This window comes from Callospermophilus lateralis, unplaced genomic scaffold, assembly GCF_048772815.1.
Source record: "Callospermophilus lateralis isolate mCalLat2 unplaced genomic scaffold, mCalLat2.hap1 Scaffold_619, whole genome shotgun sequence".
Lineage (NCBI taxonomy): Eukaryota > Metazoa > Chordata > Mammalia > Rodentia > Sciuridae > Callospermophilus > Callospermophilus lateralis.
Window position 1 is genome coordinate 919,619 of NW_027514657.1, and position 12,889 is coordinate 932,507.

Below are 12,889 nucleotides of genomic sequence, written 5' to 3' on the forward strand. Positions count from 1 at the left end.
CAAATCTAAGTATCAGCCAACAGTATTTAAGATATTTACACTTTAAACAATTATGTGATTAAGTTAATCTACAAAGGAGAGGAAGAGGGAGGAAGAGAATCAAAGAAGAGAAAAAGAAAGAATATGAATATGCGATTACTTTCAAGCAAAGAATTTAAGGAATTGAATAAATTTAAACTTCTTTTATTCATAAATATTCAATGATTTAAACATTTTAATTTGAGAATGTGAGCCTAGTTCAATTAATTTTAAACCTATGTGATAAATAGAAATTGTTTTCAAATAATTGAACAATCACATTGCATTTTCATTCTTACATGCATTTTTACATTTTCTACATGTTCTTTTATTTTCTTTAATTTCTAAAATAGTATGTATGTACTCTTGTCTTCTTAATTAAATCTAAATCTATTGATATCATTCATTCATGGATCACACTTTCTACTTTTCTATATCCTCTACTGTGTGTATCTCATACTAGACTCACAGTGGCCTACCATATGTGGGTTGACTATTTACCAGTCATATTTATTGATCAGGTTTTCTTTTATACAATTTGCAAAATGCTGAATGGTTTATATTTGATTGTAATTTTCTCAAATAAAAATGTTTTATCTAGCATGTATAATAGGTACTAAAATAGTATCAGAACTGAAACATGAAATGAATACATTAACAGAATTTATAACTACAGACATTTTGAATATCAAATAAATCAAACATTATAATTTGCCTTTGTTTTTCTAGATTTCAAACTGTATGGGAATTTAACAAGTCAATTCAGTCTCATAAAGGTTGTAAATATAATGGATAATGTAAACTATTTTTGAAATGTATAGTTTCTATTAATTTTGTGTTAAATATAAAACTTTCCTATTAGATTAAGTATTATTCATACTGTATTTAAGGTGACATTCTCTATAAACATTGAAATATTTTGCATTTTCATGTTAATTTTAAAAACTTTCTGAGAGGCTGAGGAATAATGATCACAAGTTTAAAGCCAACTTCAGCAACTCAGTGAGATCCTGAGCAAATTTGTGATACTCAGTTTCAAAATAAAATATAACAACAGGCTGAGAATGTAGATGAGTGGTTGAGAGCCCCTGAACCTACAGGTTCAATCCCTGATAACAACAACAACAACAACAACAAAAATTCCTTGAGTTGACTTCAGTCTTTCTTTAGGCTGTAAATTAGCACACTATCAAAGGAGCCTAAATTTTAGAACATTTGTTTTCTCCAGGATTGATTCATTAAAATATATATGTATTTCTTTGTTTAACCCATGCTATTTTCTGAGTTATATTTCAATCTTTCTCTCACTTCACTAATTGTGACAACTGTGTTTAATCTATTGACTTACCTGTCTTTTGTCCTTTTAATTATTATTATTATTATTTTATCCCTAGATATCTTATTTAGTGATTCTTGTTTTCAATCCATCTTTTTTTTTCTGGTAATCTCCTTGTATTTCATTACACTTTTGATATTTTGTTTTAATTTCTTTAAAGATATTAAGCATTTCTTTTCTGTTTCTGGTCATTACAGCAACTACAATTTTTTTGTGGGAATATTTCTGCAGTTGCTCTATTTCTTGACTTTCTCTCATTTGTTTCCTTGTATAGTCTGCGCTTTTTCCCTTATGAATTTGTGTTACCTGGGCCAGGGGTTCATATTAAATCACTCCCAACCCAAAGTGTTTGTACATGTGCTTCCTTCATGTTCCTGGGATGCACTGATGACACTAGGATTATGTTTTCTCTCAATGTTTGGGATAGAGTTTGGGCTTAGAGTTTCCAGATTCTGTGAACATAAGAATTCTTGTGCCAGGTCTAAAGGAGGACTGACTTATCAGTAGGAATGTACTAGGAAGCTTTTTGGTAATTTTTCCTCCAACTTGAATATAAGTCAGATGAACAAGGGCTGCCTCCAATTCCCTCTGTGAGGCATGTGTTGTTGTTTTTTTCTAGTTTTCCCACTGACAGACCTCTGACTTTATCCAGAAGTCTCTGATTTATTAATCTACTTTTATTCATGAGTCCTGATTTTGTCTTCTGACTACTAACCTGTCTGCTAACAATTAAACTCAGGGATACTAAGTATTATCAAATGCCCCTAGGAATTTGACTAATTCTTTGAACTTCTCATTGTTTCTTACTTGGAGGATAGTTCTTATTTTTCTACTGTCTGAGAAGTGCTTTCCAAAAGACTTTTAAAGATACAGTCTATATGGAATTTTAGGAGCTCTGTACTGACTTACCAAAAAAGAAAATATGAGACAAATATTTTGCAATAATTTCATTCATAATTTTTACTAAATCAAAACCAAATCTCTTAACATAAATAGTGCTTTTAAAGAAGCCACAGTCCAGGTACTGTGGCACATGTCTGTAATCCCAGAACCTCAGGAAGCTGAGGCAGGAGGATCACAAGTTCAAGGCCAGTCTCAGCAAAAGCAAGGCACTAAGCAACTCAGTGAGAGCCTGTCTCTAACTGAAATACAAAATAGGGCTGGGGATGTGGCTCAGTGGTTAAGTGCCTCTGAGTTCAATCCCCAGTACACCCCCAACCCCCAAAAGAAGCCACTTAGTAGTCAAGACAGACTACCATGTTATATCAAAATTAATTTTTCCAAAATTGTATTTAATTAAAATAGTGGTACTAATGAAAAAAGAAGCAACTGTGAATTCTAAATATTTTATTGTTTAAAAAGTTCTCCTTTAGATTACTTTAACATAAAAGAAGAAAAGAATTCCTTTATAGAAATTCTCAAGAGCCCTGAAATTTCAAGCCAGTGGCCTAAGATTCTTTTAAAATCAATATTCTTTAGTACCTCACAACTACACTTCAAATTCCCACATTCTATAGGGTAAAACAAACCCATATTTATTCAGCATTCTACAAAAAAGAAACAATATTGACCATAACCGTGAAACTGGCATTCCATAAATTACAAATTATAAATGTGTGTTACAACACTGAATATCCAATAACGTCTTGGCAGCTTTTTTGATCAGAAAATACTTCTGTGATTTAATGTTGCATTCAAGCTGTTTAGAAAGGAGATAAGAGTTTGAAGATATTTGTCAGGGTTTTAGATTTATATTCACTTCTTTTTACCAGATTTACCATGTAATCTTTAATCTCTGGAAAACTTTGATTTAACATGTCATCTAAAAGACAGTACTCTGCAATTTTAATGCTTCAACCAGAATTTCATGCATTTTGTAGTGCCCAGAAAGTTTTCGTGATTTCTGTGTAACATTCTATATGTTTTAATTCTACATGTGAAAACATTAGAAAATGTGAACACATACTTTCAGAAACTTGGACGTTGTGTTGAAGGATATATGCATACTGACAATCTCTGTTTCATTTTTTATAATTAGATGTCTTCTTTCAAGTTTATTTTGTAGTATGAAATATATCTTGCTTAAATACAGATTCTGATTAAAGTTTAGAGATGATTGCATTTTGGCTTTCTCCCAGTGACTTGGTTTTAGAAGTTTTTATCCTGCATGACACTTAAAGAGAGTTTATGTGCTATTCATGTTGGGTAAGACTATAATCAATTTCACAATATTGGCTAATTTTCTTTTAAGAATTGAGCTTGAAATCCCATACTTTCAAGATGTGAAACTGCTTATGGTACGAAATAAAATCTCCAGGGTAAAGAAATTTTAGAGTGTTATAAGATTATATTTCATTTTATAATGTCAAAGATCCATAGAAAATATTCATAACAGTTAAGAAGTCTGACCTTTAAATTAGTCACATCAAATTCTAGACATAAACATTAAAATTATCTCATGAGCAACCTATTTCTGAAAAAAAATGCATGCCCTAGTCAAATTATACAAGCTGCTAAATTAGAAAGATCTTTAATGAACTGGTTATTTGTGTATTTGTGTGGAAAACAAACAAAAAAGAATTAATTGTGATGCTTTGAATTAAGGCGTAAATGTAATATTTTGGCTCTGGATTATTTTTTTAATAGATTTTATTTTTTTAAATACACAACAGCAGAATGCATTACAATTCTTATTGCACATATAAAGCACACTCTTTCATATCTTTGTATATAAAATAGTCACGCCAAAGCATGCCTTTATACATGTATTTTGGGTTTTTTTGCATTACAATTCTTATTACACATATATACCATAATTTTTCATATCTCTGTTTGTATATTAAGTATGTTGACACCCAATTTAAGTCTTCTTAAATGAACTTGATTCTTAATGTGGGTATTATTAAGACGTTCTTCTAATAGCGGTTGTAGGCATGAATTTGAACTTCCCATGTGCTCTTAACATGGTTTTCTTTGTTACCAAGAGAAATATTAAAGTTGATGGGCTAATTTTATGAGTTTTAATGTAAGACTAATACAAAATTCATCCATTATGAGAAAATTAACTGTGGCACAAATCACAGATCTGAACACATTACCACTCCCTTACCTAAGAACCCTTCCAAGTCCCACACTGTCTGCCACCTGCAGTTTGGGCCATGCAGGAGTGTACATGAAAGGGCTTCGATCTCCCTCCCCCTCTTAGAACTTGGGTGAGGCCAATTTTTCTCTTTGCAGGATCACCTTTGATCTCTGTATTGACCATGTGTATCAAGCCCTTCAGTGTCTTCTCACTGCAATCACTTCAACCAGTGTTCCAGCAGGAGTGACAACCTCACTGATCTTTGGCTCACTCGTGCAGGTACAACTGTACAGAACCTCATTGTAGCCCTTTGCTTCTTATTTATCATGTGTTCCTTCACATGGCCCTTCTCTGAGGCCTTAGCACGGTGAGGCTGTTTAAACCTGCCAGCATTCATGTACATGCAACTGAAGTTTCCTAAAATTAATGCCAGTGGGGTCACCCTTCACCAATGTGTGACTGGAGCTGATAGATAAATGCTTCCCCTTTTCAACCCTCAGGTCTGAGAGTTCTGAAATGTATCTTATCTGTCTCCTCAAATGACACCAGCTTATTAACTATCCCATCCTTTACTTCTGCTACCTGGGGTCATATTCCTGTATAATACCCTAATATTCAGGTCTTCACCAATGTTATAATTTTTAGGGGAAACTTGGTTGGCTATATAATCACTTGGCTCCAATTGTATGATGGGCAAGATACCATATTATTGAAGCAACTTGATTTTGAAATAGGTTCCCGCCAGTGCACAATTAGCTGCTGTCATATCCCAGCACTGTTCCTGGCACCTGGTATATATTCTACCAGTCTTTGTTGAATTAGCATCCATTTACAACTTACTCTTTGCAAAAATATTGTTAAAACAATAATATTGTCCCTCAAAACCTGTCTGAAGACCAGGTTCAGGTTTATATTCATAGTCATTAAAAATCTAAATGTCAGATTTGTATGTGTGTATGTGATACTGGGGACTGAATCCAGGGGTGCTCTGTCACTGAATTACGTCCCCAACTCTTTCTTTTTGTTGTTGTTGTTGTTTTTTTTTTAAAGAGAGAATGAGAGAGAGAGGGGAAGAGAGAGAATATTTTTAATGTTTATTTTTTAGTTTTCAGCGGACACAACATCTTTGTTTGTATGTGGTGCTGAAGATCGAACCCGGGCTTCACGCATGCCAGGTGAGCGCGCTACCCCTTAAGCCACATCCCCAGCCCCTGTTGTTGTTTTTTATTGTTGTTGTTGTTTGTTTCATTTTTTAAAATTTTGGCTAGGATGTCACAATGATGCTGAGACTTTTCTCAAACTTTCAATCCTCCTACTTCAGCTTCCTGAGTAGCTGGGATTATAGGTGTGTCCCATCATATCTGGTTTAAATGTCAGTTTAAAAAACATATTGAAAGGAAAATAGTTCTTGAAAATGCTTGAATTTTTTTGTGAATGAGAAAATCTTAACAGTTGTCAGAAGTTTAATCATACAGATTTACCTTTCTTAACACTTTTTTTTGGTACTGTGTTTAAAGCACAGAATTAAACACTTTGAGGAAGAGTAAGTGGAGTCCTTGCTTTTGAACAGCATCAGGTCTGTGGAATTAGGAAAAAGATGCCTGTGTTAAATTTCTGGGAAGAAACACAAATGAACATATCAGAATAAATCAAATAAGGTGGTATTAATTGAAAACTGTGGATAACTTTTTCCAAGAAGATACCAAATACTTTTAAATTGGTCTGACATCATTTGCTTCATATTACAAATAGATTGATCAATTGATCTGATTATTGACACTCCTGTTAATATTTCTTTATAAACATAAACTGCAAAGCCTCCTCTGGTAATTCCTAAGCCAGAGATTAGGTTTTTTTTCTAAAATAAAAACCTCTCTCTTTAGTACCAAATGATATAATCTTCTGGATGGAAAATAAACACATTAAAAACATGTTTCAAATCAAGCTCTTCTATAATCCTAGGTAAGTTGAATACTGGACAAATTGATAAAATTTAATAATTCATTAGATCTAAATGATGCATGGCAGGCATTTATCACATTGCTTTGCTAGCTCAATAAATGCACTACGCTTGATGTAGAATTAAAATAATCACCTCCTAAAATATAAATATTCAGTTCATGCTGAGTGCTTACAACAAACACCAGAAAATTGTTCTAAAGGAATCGGATCTGAAAGTATGTGTTTTTACTGCACACTTTCTTCCCTACATCTATAAACTGAAAGATATAGATTTAGTTGAGCAGCAAGGCATGCTGCAGTTTTGGAGCATGTTAAGTCTCAGATAAGAATTCTGAAAATGGAAAAGCTGTTCTGTATTATTGTGGAGAAGGAGTACCATTGTCATGTAAACAAAGGGAAACCCAGCACAATTTAAAACGAGTTACACACTTGACAGCTTACTCCCATGCCAGGTTTTCTTATTCTTTCAATACAAAAATAAATAATGGATTTTTTCCTATTTTCCTTTTCCAAGTAGGATATCTATTTAATATGGTTGCATGATTACAAATACATATGTTTTATGACACACAAAAACATTAAATGTGATATTTTGTAGCTAATGTAAAAGAATTAAGTTATAAATAAAGTAATTAAATTATGATAATATAGTTTTAGGCTATATTTTGGTTAGTGTGCAAATATGTTACCCAGCCTGTATTTATGGGTTTTTGTGATTCAAATGAACAATTTCTATACATGTAACATGTTTTTGTGCCAAGAGAGTTCATTTTATTCCTTTGAATTCATTTCTTTCATAGTTTTCAAAATGTATTCAAAATTCCTTGGAAAAAAATACAAAGGAATTTTGTATTACAAAGAAATTTGTCAGCTCTGGAATTGACAAAAATATATTTTATTGAAGAAAAAAGAATGTTAAACTGAAAATATCAGATGAATAATAAATTAAAAATAAGGAAGTGATTATCTGTTTAAAAGATGGTGTCCAATGAAAATATCTTTACTAAATCAGATAACTTAAGGACTTTATTTTCTTCCAGTTTACTTCCTCTGGCTATCTGCAGCTCTACTTTGGAAAAGCAAGGAAAAAAAAAAAGAAATTTCAAGGGATCTTAATTTAGTAGAAATGCATTAATTAGATTGAAATTATAACTGCTTCATGGAGATAAACCATATTTTCAGTAGTTTAACATATAACAGATATAATGTAAACAGAATATATAATGGCTATGGGACAATAGAATCACCTAAAACAATAATCCTATATTATTAAAAATATTAGAAATCTTAAAGTACAGCATTATTTCTAACACCTATTTACTTTATCTAAAGCATTACTTAAATGTCACTAGGCTCTAGGACCATACAAATGGAAATAAAATTGTTTTTAATTATCTCACTTTCGAAGCTTGTCAAAAGTGCATGCAATAGCATGTTTAATTCATCATACTTTTCTAGTTAATTAACAAAAGGAAATTTCACAGACTAAAACTACAAAGTGTTTTAGTATGAAATGATAGCAAAAGATCCAATTTGAGTTTTCATATTAATTTTATTTAAAAATGACTCAGTGCTGCTTTAAAAAGCCTATTTGTGACAAATGTAGTATACTATCATTATAAATATTTTAAGATGCATATGATCTTTACTCTTTATTTTAATCTTCATTTAAATGTTTGAAAGTTTATTATTTGTGAGACACTTAAAATTGAGTACTCCGAGAAAGCACACATAGACAAATTTTCATTAGCATAGAAGTTATTGCATTCATAGGACCTACATGGTTTGAATTTATTTTGGAGATGGAGGATGCATCCAGAAGAACTAGCTCAGACCTAGAGTTTTAGGCATCATAATTACAACAGCTTTTGCCAAAATTCTAGATCAGCTACTAACTGACCATATGACATTGGACATGTTACTCAGACTCTCTGTACCTCAGTTTCCTAGTCTATAGACAGGGATTTGGGAGAATGAAAAGGCCAATACCCATAAAGTGCTTGACACATATTCAACATTAACATCACAGTCATTTCCACATCATGTGCTTCACACTTTTCTAGATTAGAAGGGACTGAAGTCTCATTGTTCCCTTTCTTGTTTCCTGGATAAAAGCTAGAATTATCAATACAGGCTTAAAATGAGTAATATTTTCATATTACTGTATACTGCTTATCAAAAGATTCTTTCTTCAAGGAATCTCAAAATATGTAGAATTTTATCATGTCTGTTATTAGTTTTAAGTCAGACCAGATATGTGAGTTGATTCTGGATTCCTAGTTAGGGATCTATTTCCTGGAAGACATGAAAGGAGATTTCATAATCTGGACAAAGGATCATATTCTGATCCCAGTTATGTAGATGCATTTTCCATCTGCCTACACAGCCATTTTACTTATAAATATTTATACACCCAAAACTTCTTAGCCCTGTAATGAATACTACTGTTAAGACAAAAACCAATAGAAGATATCCCTGTCATTAGAAATTTAAGGTATAGTTGGCCACATGTTTAATCATGTGATAGATCATGTGGAACACAGGAATACAAAAAAAAAAGATTTCTTGCAAATCAAAACAACAATGACATATCATGTATCACAGGAACAATGACTATTATCAAAAAGACCAAAAATAACAAGTGCTGGCAAGAATGTGGACAAAAGCCAATGCTTGCACACCATTGGCGGGAATGTAAATTAGCACAGCCATTATGGAGAACAGTATGGATGTTCCTAAAAAATTAAAAGTAGAATTATGATATGCCTCAGCAATCCCACCAATATGTGAAAAATCAGTATTTAAATCAGTATTTAAAGAGACTTTTGCACTCCCATGTTCATTGCAGCACTCTTCACAATAGCCAAGAAATGGAAACAACCTACGTCTCCATCAGCTGATGAATGGATAAAGAAAATGAGGCACATATACACCATGGAATACATTCAACCACAAAAAAGGAATGAAATCCTGCTATATGGGACATGAATGGAAATGGAGATAATAAGTCAGGTATAGCATGATCTCATTCATACATGAAATGTAAAAATGGTGGTTATCAGAGGCCAGCAGAATAGGGGAGAAGAAAGATTAATCAATGGCTACTAAATTACATGTACACAGAAACAAGAAATTCTTGTGTTGTATTACACAGTAGGATGGTTCTAGACAACAATTTTTGTAGATTTCAAAAAGTTAAAAGAACCACAGTTTTCACTATAAATGGGGGCACATGCCTGTAATTCCAGAAACTATAGAGACTTAGACAGGAAAATCTCAAGTTTGATATGAGCTTGGGCAACTTAGTGAGATCCTGTCCAAAATTTAAAAAATAAAAATAAATTGAACTGAGGGTTTAGCTCAGTAGTAGAGTACTCCTGGATTCAATCCCCAGTTCTGCAAAGAGAGAGAGAGACAGAGAGAGACAGAGAGAGAGAGAGAGAGAGAGAGAGAGAGAGAGAGAGAGAGAGAGGATTATTTGAGGAGATAGAAATATGTTAACCAGATTTAAATATTATGCAATGTACACATGTATCAAAATACTACATAATATTTCTTAATATATACACTCTTTGTTTTTACAAGGCAGTTAAAATTAATTAAAAAAGAAAAGAATTCTGAACCTTAAGTTTCTAATCTGTAGGAGGAGATACCAATATGTACTTTACGGGGTTGTTATGCAGAGTAAGTGGTATAATTATATATCCTAACTTAGAGTCAGGAACATTACTTGACCTTAATAAATGATAGTTGAAATATATCATCTAGATAAGCTTGGGTAGTGTTATATTTCCAAGCATTCTATGGAAATCCTCAATTATATGGCGCTGTGAGCCAATCATCAGCTGGTAGTCTGAAAGGGCAGGGAAACAGCTCAATGAGCATCTCCAATGAGCATCACTGCAGAGGAGCCAATCAGCTAGATGTTGCTGGGGCCGCTGTGAGCCAATCATCAGCCGGCAGTCTGGAAGTTTGCTGGCAGCAGGAAGTTTGCTGGGGCCCCTTCGGCAATATGGAGATTAAGGTGTTCAGAATACAGTATGTACCAAAGTGGGTTCTACCATTATATAGCTTAAATTCTAAGTTTGGAAAGAAAATAATTACATAAATGGACAAAAGGAAAATATCAAGCAGTGGCACTTTAATTGAAAATAAAACAAGCAGAGGATTGTGCAGAGAAAGAGGAGTTACTTTGAATTTGATAGTCAATGAAGGTTTTCCAAAGGAATGATATTGAAACTGAACATTGAATGACAAGGATAACCAACCACATTCTGATCATGTCTGTTATCAAAGGACAAATTTAAAGACTTGTGGAAATCCCTAATGACCTTGAATAAAAATGCTACCACTCATATTGACTCCTTACCACTGATATTGACTCCTCAAACAATATACATCCATTCCATGACCTCATGAAATCCAAACATGCACCTAATGTCTCCTTGGGGAATTCTGTTTTCCTTGTGTGTTTGAAGACATTTTGTGTGTAAAAGTGTTTTATAAAATGCCATGATTGCTAACCTGCTTGATATTTTACTTGATATGATTATGCCATGCAATTGACCTGTCAAGATGATAACACTTTTCAGAATGTTAAGCTCTACTATCATTGATCTTTTTTATTCTTAACAATTGGTAGCAGGTTACCTGAAGGGGTCCAAGCCATAATCACAGAAGAGAACAGTTTTGTAACTCTTTGTGGTGTGACCTTTTTGCTATTTGTGATTCCCTGTAGCACATTAATTAATTATCTATATGGGACGTTAGCTTGAAACTGAAGGCATTTCTGTGGCTGCTAGTTGATTTTGAGGATGAAGAAATTGAAGAAAAAGTGGGCATGCTAAGACACATTATTGCCTGAAGGCAGCAACATTTCCATGGGATATGACCAACTAGCCTTGTTATGAATCCACATTAACCTTAGAAGATTCTCTTAGATTTAAGAACAAACTTTAACAGATGTGGCAAAGAGTTCCTAGATTTATCACTAACCTCTTCAGCAATCATAAAATATATGGAGCACATAAGTATACCATCAATTGAGTTTAAGAAATTTATGAGTAGGTTCCTTTTATAAAGCTAGGTACATGGTTACATTGTAAGAATAATGGAGCTATCTCAAAGTATCTGAATAGCATTTTTGGGAGGCTTCTGGCCAACAAGTTTAAATAGGTTTGTTGTCACTTGACAAATATTGTCTAAATACCATTGCCTTTCTGAATGAAGTAATATTTCTCTGTAAGCCTTGCCATCCCCTCTAGACATAATTGAGGACTTATAATACAAATAACAATGTATAAATGTTGTCTTATATGTCCATTTAAGAAAATTTTTATCATAATCATCATGCAGCTTTATTGCTGACACAGTCAACTCCAGTTTCCAGAATTAACTATTTTCACTACTGACCTACCATAAAGCTGGTTTTCCACTAGGGATCAGATAACATAAAACAACTCAAAGCATTTTGAGAACATGCTGTGTTTTCTTCAATGGCACAAAACATTCAGTGTTAAAAGGTCAATGACTCTCCTGAAGGGTTCATCTGCTGAAGTAAAAGATGAAAAACTTTTGCAGCTAACTAAATATTAGGACAGGTTCACAATTTAAGACCTCAATCAGATTAATGGATTATGCCAATAGGAGAAGAGGTAACCATATTTGCCTGGCAGGTTTAATTTCAGATAACTAATGGTTTACTTGTATTCCTGTATCCATGTGACATAATGGCTTAGGAATAGACTGGTTCAAAAATATATTGGCATCAATAAGTAATCATGGATGGAAGATTTGCAGTTCTGTGCCTCACATTACTTACTAATAAAGGGAAAATTTTCTTTTAATATTAAAGTCTTCTTATCTTAAATATGTAGTATTACATTGGTGAAGAGAACTGACAATTAATTTAGATAAACCTGTGTTAAAATCCCAGCTCTGACAGTTATTAATTGGATGATATTGGATGGATTCTCAAGCACTTTAAAATTGAGTTTTGTAAAATTTACAAATCTGGAAATTAAATATGTATCTTAAAAGGGTATTAAAATAATCGAATATATCTAAAATACTTGGAACAATGCTGAGTATGTTTAAGTATTCAATAAATGGTATTCATTATATGATTCTTGACATCTAGAAAAGGCTTTAGAAGGGCTACTGCTCAATTTAATTCAAACACAGCAGTCTCTTAGAGTACATTTCTCCTTTGAAATTATCCCTAAGGCTCTCCCCCTCCACCCCCCACCCCCGCCCTCTCTCTCTCTCTCTCTCTCTCTCTCTCTCTCACAAACACACACACACACACACACACACACACACACACACACACACACACACCTTCTTATTTTATATTCTGGCTTTCATTATGGTGGAATTGGTGGGATTGGTTTAATAGCTTCCTGATGTCATCCTCTGTGTCTCCATCTTTTCTCTTCTTGTGATCCATCTTTCATGCTGACTTCTTCAGAGTTTCCTAAAACATAATTCTC